Genomic DNA, 11,485 nt, shown 5'->3' with positions numbered 1-11,485 from the left:
TACATGAATTATTTTCATATTTGATTATATTAAAATAATGCATCTTAAGATGACCATCCCAAGCTTTAACTGCCGAAATACTAAAGTAGTGTCGGGTCCTATCAGGCAATATGGGAGGCGTGGTTGCATGGGTGTTTTATAATAACAAAACACAACATAGAAAACTCAAGACTGAGTAATAACACGAACTCCAACCAAAAAACGGCGTGGGGGTGGGGGTTGATCTCAAGTCCTACGGAAGGGTAAGCAGATCATGCTCTACATGTGGTACCCGTCGTGTTGCTCATGTTGGTATAAACCCGGTGATAAGTCTAAATAAGCTTGTAATAGTGTTCTTAGATAAAAAAAAAATATGTAAATATGTAACATAGTTACTGCACCTCACAATAATGAGTTTGTTTTGTTTGTACTTTTTTTCCACGTCTAAGAGAATTGTTCAGGATTTGATCATGGATATTATTTTCCAAATGAAGATATTGTTGGCCCCGAAAATCTCGATGCGTATTAGTATGATAAGAACTATTTTTCGTCTAAGCACAACTTTGGTTCATTTGGACTCCTGGTGCGTGGAATTTGAAGATATCATAAACATCTCGTCACTTCGTTATAATGAAAATACATTTTAAAATACCACTTTAGATTAATATCCAATGAGATTCTTGATATTGATCATGATACACGTGATATTGTGTAATTTAGATAAATCAAGGTTACATTTATATGAAATAACCAGAAACGCTCAACTATAAAGCAGTATGTTTGTTTAGATTCCAATATGAACCCTATTTCTAGCTTCATATGCGCCGCTACACGACCTATACACTTGGAGATAGTCACAGATTTAACCGAGAAGTTTTTCATACTTCCTTTAAAAAGATGTGTTGCCAGAAGATGTATTTCAAGGATTATGTTGTCCGATAATGCAACAACCTTCAAGGCAGCCGCCAAAAAGATAACAAGATCGAACCGAGACGTTGGTGTGTACAATAAGAAGTTTGTTTTGTTTGTACTTTTTTTCCACGTCTAGGAGAATTGTTCAGGATTTCATCATGGATATTATTTTCCAAATGAAGAAATTGTTGGCCCGGAAAATCTCGATGCGTATTAGTATGATAAGAACTATTTTTCGTCTAAGCACAACTTTGGTTCATTTGGACTCCTGGTGCAGTGAATTTGAAGATATCATAAACATCTCGTCACTTCGTTATATTAAAAATACATTTTAAAATACCACTTTAGATTATTATCCAATGAGATTCTTGATATTGTTCATGATACACGTGATATTGTGTAATTTAGATAAATCAAGGTTACATTTATATGAAATAACCAGAAACGCTCAACTATAAAGCAGTATGTTTGTTTAGACTCCAATATGAACCCTATTTCTAGCTTTGTTTAATTTAAGAATTAAATGGTCTTTACCACGATATGTCAGAGCTTTACCAAAACTAAATAGGAAAATACAATTTTGTCTGAATATTTTTGTATCAGCGTTCATATAATGACGCCATAATAAGCATAAACATCTTAAAATTACCATCAAATTCAAAGAAAACATACAAATGTCAATATATATAATCTTGGGACCATACACACATATAGCACACGAGTCTACAAAAAAGACTATTTCATATTTGTATATTATAAGAAAAAGTAAAATAACAAAAATACCGAACTCCAAGAAAAATTAAAAACGGAAAGTCGTTTATCAAATGGCAAAATCAAAAGCTCAAATATACCAAACGAATGGAAAAGAACTGTCAGATTCCTGACTTGGTACAGGCATTTCCTTATGTAGAAAATTGTGGATTAGACCTGGTTTTATAGATTGCTAAACCTCTCACTTGTATGAAAATGCATAAACTATCTGACATGCGCATTTTGTTTGTAGAACCCTCCGCTCGATGATTCCTATAATAAAACAGTCAATCTGTGAAATAGAATCAGTACACACACAGCAAAACACACAAAAAGCAAATGAGCATTGGTTTTATTTCTTCTCTTCATCGCAAAGTCACTATGAGGCCTTCGACACAAGGCAAAACTCTCACATCACTGCAAGTTTAAGATGGCCCCTAGCACCTATTTTGGCATAGTTCTTGGCAAACTGACGATCACGCCACAACTGTGAATTTATGAAAAAAAAAACAATGGAGTTAGTTTATTTTTGTTTGAAATCCAGACAATGTTATTAACTTTCACCAAAATATCTATTTTTATACTAAATTGGATGTAAATCGCACCGTTTCATTTACTAACATATATATAAATGTTGTGAAATCGAACAGTTTTGACAAACCGGTTACTCGGATAATCTTTCGACTGATTAACCGGTTAAACGTTGGTTAAGTTGATGTTTAAAGACCTTATCTATAGTACCCTATAAATGTACGTTTTTATGATATGATTAATTGAAGTTTATCCTTGGGGTTTATTAGGATTGGCTGTGAGCATTCCTGATGTGAAGTTGTACTTTTGATAATCCAAATCTACCGTTTCTACTATTGACGTTTGTAATAACTTCAAATTGAGAAGTTCGACAAAGCCTTGGACGATGGAGGTGGCATATTAAGATGTAGGTATACACAATCTTGAATCAAAAATCAAAAATGAAATAATGAAGTAAATCGTAAAATTTAATTGGCTAACAACTGTTCAAAATCTTGCCCGAGCTGATAGACAAGTTGTCTTTGTGCTAATAAATTTCATGTTTTCAATTACCACGACGATCATTTTAAAATTGAACAAAATCTATCATTGATTTCAATACACATTTATAAAAAATCTATTAAATTTAAAAAAAGAAAAAAAAGATCTGGTTAACCGGTTAGCGTTTTTGGTATTCGATATTCGTTCCTTCCAACGGTTATATGCATCAACTTCAGATACATTTAATCTTGTAATAATGGATTTAAGATTTGGTACGGAAGATACCCTTACTGAACATACTGCTTGAAAGGAATGAAAATATACCCCAAAAGTTATATGACCAGAAGAGACCTAAAAAGGAAATCCAAACCCAAACAGTGCAAAATTCGCATTGCTATACAATTTCCATGCCTTACATCAAAATTTTTTGCGTAGCTTAGAGAGTTTGTTTGAATCTTTTAAAAAACATTGAACATCTTTACATGCCATAAAAATTGTAAAATACAAAAGGGATCGTAAACTTTGTTTTCGTTTCATTTAATTTTCGGTTTGTTCTTATAGCTCATGAAGTATTTATACATATATTTTGGTTCGGGCTTTCCTTTGTGAAGGAAAGGACTTTAGATACACCAAATTCATAAACTGCTCATCTGATTATACGACAACGCGTTTAGTTGTACGAAACCAAATCAATTCTAAAGCAACGGTTTTTACTCTGATAAAAAAAACCTCTGATTCTGATTAAGTCTTATTTGACCGCGAAACTGCTATTCCTAACCCGAACTAAATACACTATTGTAATCGTCAAATATGAAATCTGGAGACCTGCTTTTGAAGAAAAGCATAGTTAACGTTAGACTAATCATTAGAATACTTCTTTACAAAAAAGAATTCCATCAGACAAATAGACCCTGTATGTTTCTATCCAAGCACTGAATGTATGTATCATGATGCCTCCTTTTAATAAACGCCTATGTTCAATAACAACAACAAAGTAGTTATTAAAATTATGTTCATTTTAATCATTTCTTACAAATATAGCCACTATTCCATCCGGGATGGTCACAGTATACGTTATGAAATGCATATCTCTCTGCAGCGAAAAACATCATGCAGTCTTGTGGGCTAGAATTATTTCCGTCAGGTTCTCTTGCGCCAAAGGCTTTGTACGTCATCTTGATCATTTTGCCGTTTTTTATCCATCTCCAGTCTCCGCCAGATACGTATCTGTCGATGTTCCGCCCTCCGATATAGAAGTGTAAACTTTGACAAAATCAACATATTAATTTCATACTTTAATTTGTTTTTATTGTGCTAAGCAAAACATTGATGACGGTTTGGTGTATTATATTGTTTGGCTCTGCATTAAAGATCAATTTCAAGAGTCCCGTCCGTTCGAACAACAAAACATCTCTAGTAATATTGACTGTTTGATATATATTGCATATGTGTTTATTTGAGGAATGACTGTAATATTTTTTCTGTCTATTCGAAATAACATAGAAAATGTGGTGAACACTATAAAAGTGTGCACCACATTTTTTTTTAGGTTATTTCGAATAGACAGACAAAATATTATAGTCAGTCCTTATAGTTTAATTCTAAATTCCATTTTTAAGGAGTAAATCATGAAAAACGTTGATAACGTCACGGTCACATGACAAAATTATGTCTATGAGCTGAAGGACAAAAACTTTCAGCAAATCAGAAGACGAGTTAAATCCAAAAATTAAATTCTATTCCTGTCAACTTTTTTTTAATAACAGTCTATGTCATTACAGCTATAAGTAACACAGAATGAAAATCATTGTCTTTTTCGCTCATATTTTGATGGTTGACTGACATAATCTACGACTAAAAAATCTCTATGGACTTTCACGTTTATTTCTAGTTCATGTGTTTTTTACCCACCACTTTTTCTTAAAATGTCCTGTACCAGGTCAGGAATTTGGCAGTTGTTATCTACAGTCCGTTTCTATGTATGTTTGCGTTTGCTTTTGTTGTAGTTTAGTGTTTCTGTTGTTCCGTTCTTTTCCTCTTATAGTTGATGTGTTTCCCTCGGTTTTAGTTTTTTTACCCGGATTTGTTTTTGCTTAATCGAATTATGACTATTGAACATCGGGATACTGCTGTTGCCTTTATATAAGGCCAGTTTATTTCGATTGCTTGGCAAACATGTTTTGTAGAGGAGTGTTAATTTGAGAATATTACTTAAGGTCGGTCACGAGAAATCAAGTGGTCAGCCAGATATATGGTTGCTATAAGGAATTTACTTCCATTTACCCTCTTGAAGTGTTGTCGTTTTTATTTGATACAAGCATGATGGGGAAAGGTTGATTCTTTTAGCTGTATATAGATCTATGAATGTTTTGTTATTCTATATTAAAATATTTAAAACTTAAATAACGCATATATTACGTTAAAAAAACGCATGTCCTATCAAAAAACGCTAATGTTCTTATTTAAAGATAAAATGTCCATTAAAAAACCCGCAAATGTCCTATCAAAAAGCGAAAATGTCCTATCAAAAAGCGCAAACGTCCTGCGCAGACAATTTTATCGCGGGAAAGCCGATTATTCAACAATTTTTAAAACGAACTATTCAGAATAAATGTTTTCTCTCTTTTTTCTGGCAATACAATTTAAAACAAAAAATCAAAAAAAGTGAAAATTAGAATTAAATATTATAACCTCACCAGTCCATTATAAAGCACGTGGACGTTATTCTATAGAAAAAAAGAATATTTGGTCATTTGATCAATTAAGGTATATATAGACGTCAAAAGTTAATAACTGGCCAGAAGAGAGCACGGTATCGTGATACATGTACATGTAACACGAATAGCCATAGGTCATAGCATGATTTTCAATACAGTGTGAATCAATAACATTTCAAAACCCTACATTGTGTTAAATCTGGCTTGGTTCAAAAGTGTTATTAAAACTTTTGCATTATTGAAATCATCTCACATAATTATTGCAGCGATGAATTAACAAAATTTCACGTTATGTGTTTCGAAAGATAAAATGTGCGTCAACAACGATTTTTGGTATGTCAGTCTGATAAACGGACGAATGATTCTATCAACCATGGAACAATAAAAAGTAAAATTGGCAACAACACTCGACAATTATCAAACGAATTAAATGTTTAAGTAAATTATAGTTTGCATTTTAATAAGCGAAAATTCAAGACATTTTACATTTTATAAAGGTCATTATTTTCTGCTTTGAAGCAAATTTAATTGAAACTTGGTATTGTCCTTGATTCTTCAGAAGAAAGACCTATCGTTCTAAAAGGAGATAACTCCATATAGGTATACAAGTTAAGACGAAGAAAGGAAAAATAACCAATGCCCTTTTTTCAAATAACAGATCCTTTAGAGGTTTTACAATTTAAGGTAACACAGATAATGATTTATAGGGATGAATCTGTAAATCAATTTAGTGATTGTAACACACAATGTTGTCAATGCATGATAACAATTGATGTAGAACCTGACTTTTTGGAACATATTTTGTTTCGTTTGTGCTGAGAAGGAGATACATTCCTGAAACATTTAACAGTGGCAAATTAAAGGACACTAAATGAAAAGATTATTTTGTGCTTATTTAATTTCATAGTTGCAGATAATTTTGGTAGATTTACTGCAGTGATTGTATTGATTTGTTAATCGTTAAACGTCATCGGTCTCAAATTAGATCATGTGTTTTCATTCAAAGAAAGTATCTTATAAAACCTTCGATGTACTAATGTTCTTATCTATGCAGTAGATAGTTCCAATTCTATTTGAAATGTTAAATGTTTCATCCTCACATAAGTCTCTTCAGACTACTTTAAAATTTGTAAAACATTAACACATATCAAAAACCCTGAATGACCCCCCTGAATATTAAGGATTGTTCATAATGGTACCAGTGTCACGTGCCTTGTGAGTCTTGGTAATCGTAGCATCAGGTATTGCAAAAGTTTTTAAGGCCAAAATATATAATATAGTGAGAAAGGGGAAGCAAATTATATTGCAGTTCAATGAGCATTTGAAGTTCAATAGGGAGAAAAGGTAATAATTCGTTAATGCTCGGTATGGCAAAAATAATAAATGAGGTTTCAATGCAATGCAAATGCTAAAATGTAGATCGAGTAATAAAATATATAATTATTGCTGTTTATGATATTTGATTTTCTTTAATTCATATTCACTCTGTGCCTTAAACTACCATTCAAGTTTCTTATCTGATTAAGGATGATCAAGATTTTATTGCATTCTTGTCTTATAAATAAGAAGATGTGGTATGAATACGAATGAAACAACTCTCCATCTAAGTCACAATGCGTAAAAAGTAAACAATTATAGGTCAAAGTACGTCCGTCAACACGGAGCCTTGGCTCACACCGAACAGCAAGCTATAAAGGGCCCCAAAATGACTAGTGTAAAACAATTCAAACAAGAAAACCAACGGTCTAATCTATATAAAAAACGTCTTGTCGTTTTCAAATAATCCATGGACGAGCAGCCGGTTAAACATGTTAAAGAGGTAGTAGATGTCAAATTCATGTTCAGCGATTCGACTCAAAAACTCATGTGTTATTAATAACATACTAAAACATGAGTTAAGCCCATTTCCACAGTTAATGCTTTTTATAGTTTGTTCTTATGTTGTACTGTTAAACCACTATCCCAACTTAGGGGGCGGGTTGGCGCCTTCAAACTAGTTAAACCCCGCCAATTAATATCTGTGCCTGTCCAAAGTCAGGAGCCTGTAATTCAGTGGTTGTCGTTTGTTGCTGCATATCATATTTGTTTTTCATTCATTTTTTTGTACATAAATCAAGCCGTTAGTTTTCTGTTTTGAATGGTTTTACATAATATGTCATTTCGGGGCATTTCATAGCTGAATATGCGGTATGGGTTTTATTCATTGTTAAAGGCCGTACGGTGACCTATAGATTGGTAATTTCTATGTCTTTTGGTGTCTTGTGGAAAGTTATCTCATTGGCAATCATATCGCATCTTCTTATTTTTATAAAACGTCTATCCAACTTACAATAAGTCCTACAAGAGAGACGAAAGACCTAAAGGGATATTCAAACTCATAAGTTGAAAACAAACTGACAATGCCATGGCAAAACACAGAAATCGAAGAAAAGACAAATAACAGTATACAAAACATAACTAAAAAAATGCACGAACTCCACCAAAACTAGGGATGATCACCAGAAGGGTTATCACATGACGATGTTTCTGTTCGATTTTGTTGCTTCAATCAAGAAATGTAACAGGGCATAACCTTCAGTTATTTTCATACCCATTGTAAGTATCTTGGTGCTTTCTCCTAAAACCAAGATATGTTGATACATGTACACAATAAGGCAACCAATGAAAAAAACATTATAACTCTTTTTAGTTCAAATACCTGTATTCATTTGTTGAAGTTCATACTTCATCAACATGGTCTCTTCCAAAGTCTCAAAGGTGGCAAGGTATGCACCACGCCGTAAACACAAAGCCTTGTAAAAAGATTTTATTTTGTGATTTTAAAAATGTTTTTAAATTTCAAAATAAGAAGTGAAAATGGCAGAAATCTCTTAACTTGTAAAATGTTGCATTGAAGGATATATTTAACTACATGTAACACGGCAGTATATATACAATCCTTTAGAATCAGACATACAATGTATTGAGTTTGCTTACTCGTTTGTTATAAGTTAACAAATTCATAAGTGTTATTTTAGTTAGATTTTAAGACATAACAAAGTATTACTGCTAATTAAGAATTGGTTCATCAACGCAAAAGTCATTGTTCCGGTATTGGCTGATGTATTGGTACCCTCTTAAAATTGCCATTGACAAATTTATGAAGAGATATTCCAAAACAAAAAAGGTTCCAACTCCTTCTATTAAACTTGTCCTTACATGGATTTATCTTTTCTTTCCTGTAAGTTTAAGTAAATGTTTAATTACCTTTTTTTAAAAAGATACTGATGCTTAGTTAAAAGAAAGGGAAGTTGTGTTACTTTTTTCAGCTGCATTTATAACGTAAAGGATCCGTTTAAATCATGCTTTTTTACATGTTTAATTAATTAGATACATAAGAGAAACTTTCTGTCGCCAATTAGAAATAAGCCTATTTATCAGATACGTATTTCAATGTGGTTGGAGTTTCATGCATTTGTTATGATTAAAATTTACGTGATGCCACAAAGAAGAACTACATTGACCTTCGACATGTGTATTTTATACAAATATCATTATGTATACAGCTTTCAATTAGATTGCGTTAAAAAAAAAAACGTTGCCGTAAATATTGTACAATTCTAAATCTGTAGTAAAATCTGTTAACAAATTCTTTGCATTTTTAAAATATCGTTTCAATAGACCAAAACAAAAGGAATTTTCATTTTGCCATAACGATATCGCTCATTAGCCAGATTAACTTGTTTAACCTTTCACTTGAAACGAAGTATTGAATATTTCAAAAAAATAAATAAATTATACACTTACAGATGCTCTATCTGGAGTAGTTTTATTTCTACTTATGAAGTAGCAGCCATCTCCTATTCTCCGAAATGGGTACTTGCATTTTTCTAAAAGAAGAAAAACTAAAATCAATTTCAGTTTTAAAAGTGGCATCTTTATAAAGTAGTCATACAATTCACACATTATCCATGGTTGATTAAATCCGAAGTGTGTAGGCATTTTAGTCGCCCTTAAAACAATATTTGATCTAACTTTAAATCTCCATAATTAATTGATAGCGACGATGGTCAATGTTTTTTTATTGTGTTAATTTTTTCTGCCTTTTTTATTTAGTTAACTAGTAGCTGCTACGCATAACTAATCATTTTCTAATTCCATATACAATGTAGTCATAATTAGACAAGAAGAGATTCATCTTTCACAATTGACCACATATAAGTTCTAATGGTCGCAGCAATACGATTTCGTTTTTTGATCCTCAATTTAGTCACCACCGAATGCGAACTATTAACGAATGCACGATTAACTTTGAGTAAATTGAACCTCAACTTAAAGACCTGCACCGAGTTAATAAGTTTGAGGTACAATAAGTAAACAAAAGAGATTCTTTATGAAATGAGATCGTCCCAGGTATCTTAAATAACTATTTTGCATTGAATAACGATGAAAAATGCACGAACAGGTGTTTACTTGCAATGAGTTCCCCGACGGATGTCAACAGTGGAGTAGAAATTGCTTATCCCACCGAAGCAAATGAGTTTACTGTCGGTTTAGATTTGGGTTCTTGTTGTTTAGTATTCAGTGTTTCGTGTAATGTTGTAGAACTGTCGTTTTAATTTTTTGCCAGGTTTTGTGTATCTTTGTTTGTTTGTTTGTTTGTTTTTTTGTTTTGTTTTGGTTATTTTTTTATTATTCATCCAATAAGCTACAAATTGAAATACCGTCCGAAAAAATGTTTTGTAATTATCTTATCTTCCTCTTCTTATTTTCACATTAAATGTCTTTTCTTTTCATTATAATATTCAAATAATAAGGAGCGCAAGTAATATTATTATCTGAAGCGAAGAAGGAATTATTGAGTGATATTCCGTTTTCACCTAAGCAAGTCTTTTCATCAGCAAGGCGATTTGAATGGTTTCTGTGCGCATCATATCAAAATCAACATAATGATATAATGTATTCACAATTGTTTGGTTTTAGCATCGTTTATTTTCTTCAAAAACCAAAGCAAATCGTTAAAATTTGAATCCATCAGTATTAAAAAAAATGACATTCTAAATATTCTAACATACCAGCATGGCTCTCCGCAATCATAGCACCACCATAAAGTACACATAAGCTAAACACAACTGAACTATGCATATTCAGCAATGGGATGAAGAAAAAAGAATCGCGACATGAACTGATATAGTTTAACTTAAATTACATTTGATAATAACAACATATGTTCTTAATTTGTTGTTTTCAAAGTATCAATTTACACAGCAAATACATTTGATACTTGTTGATTACTTATTTAAAATTGCCACTGGAAGAAAAATAATGTATCGGATACAAATCGGAACGTGCAGTCGTACATGCGCTTTTCTCACCACGTGTTTTCAAATAAGTTTGATCGATTTTCTATTGTTCATAAATGTATGATATATATTTCTATAGCGTTCTTTGTTGATTTAAATGTTTTTAAACCGCTTTTGCGTATCAAACACAATAGTATCAATATTTAAAATGTTTAAGTATAAAAATAAGCATTTGCATAACAGTTATTCCGTGGAATAATACTCATAAAGGAAGGCGAAAGTTATTCACAAAACTGTTACTTGACTCTTCAACCAGAAAGAAACATACTTCCGGAGCATCTGAGACCATTCCAAGTTTCAAGTGGGGATCGTTTTGCTCGTATTACTGATAATGTATTCCATGTATCTTAGAAATACACAAATGAATCAAAACTCACGTTTACTTTATATGGATCTTTCGTCAATAATAGCATCTTCCTTAAAATATTGAATCGTCTCATTTTAGTTTTTCTAAGATATACATGAGCTATTTTACCATTTACAAAACAACAGCTACATATTTGAACGTAAGTTTGTAGAAATTGCAAAAAAGCTGATCGACGTCAGTTATGAAGTACTTGTTTGGTGTCTATATATAAGTGTAAAAATTATATTAATCGTAGTATATACATGTAGAGCAGGATATGCTTACCCTACAGGAGCACATGAAATCACTCTCATTTTTTGTTGGGGTTTGTGTTTTTACTCAGTCTTTAGTTTTCTATGTTGTGTTTAGTATAATGTTGTTTGTATGTTGGTCTTTTTCTTTTTTAGTCATGGCGTTGTCAGTTTATT

General features: G+C 32.0%; 1 long non-coding RNA gene across 1 annotated transcript; it reads right to left on the bottom strand.

The window, feature by feature from the left end:
• Positions 1-3,647: 3,647 nt before the first annotated feature.
• Positions 3,648-10,499, bottom strand: LOC127718089 (uncharacterized). The gene is made up of 4 exons (XR_007989559.1): positions 10,424-10,499; positions 9,156-9,238; positions 8,068-8,161; positions 3,648-3,895 (listed from the first exon to the last, which is right to left on the bottom strand). It is a non-coding gene; the product is annotated as an uncharacterized LOC127718089 (long non-coding RNA).
• Positions 10,500-11,485: the final 986 nt, after the last annotated feature.

Source organism: Mytilus californianus, unplaced genomic scaffold (assembly GCF_021869535.1).
Source record: "Mytilus californianus isolate M0D057914Y unplaced genomic scaffold, xbMytCali1.0.p SCAF_10, whole genome shotgun sequence".
In the NCBI taxonomy this organism is placed as follows: domain Eukaryota; kingdom Metazoa; phylum Mollusca; class Bivalvia; order Mytilida; family Mytilidae; genus Mytilus; species Mytilus californianus.
The sequence above is the reverse complement of the archived record's forward strand: the minus strand, read 5'-3'. Positions and strand labels throughout refer to the sequence as shown.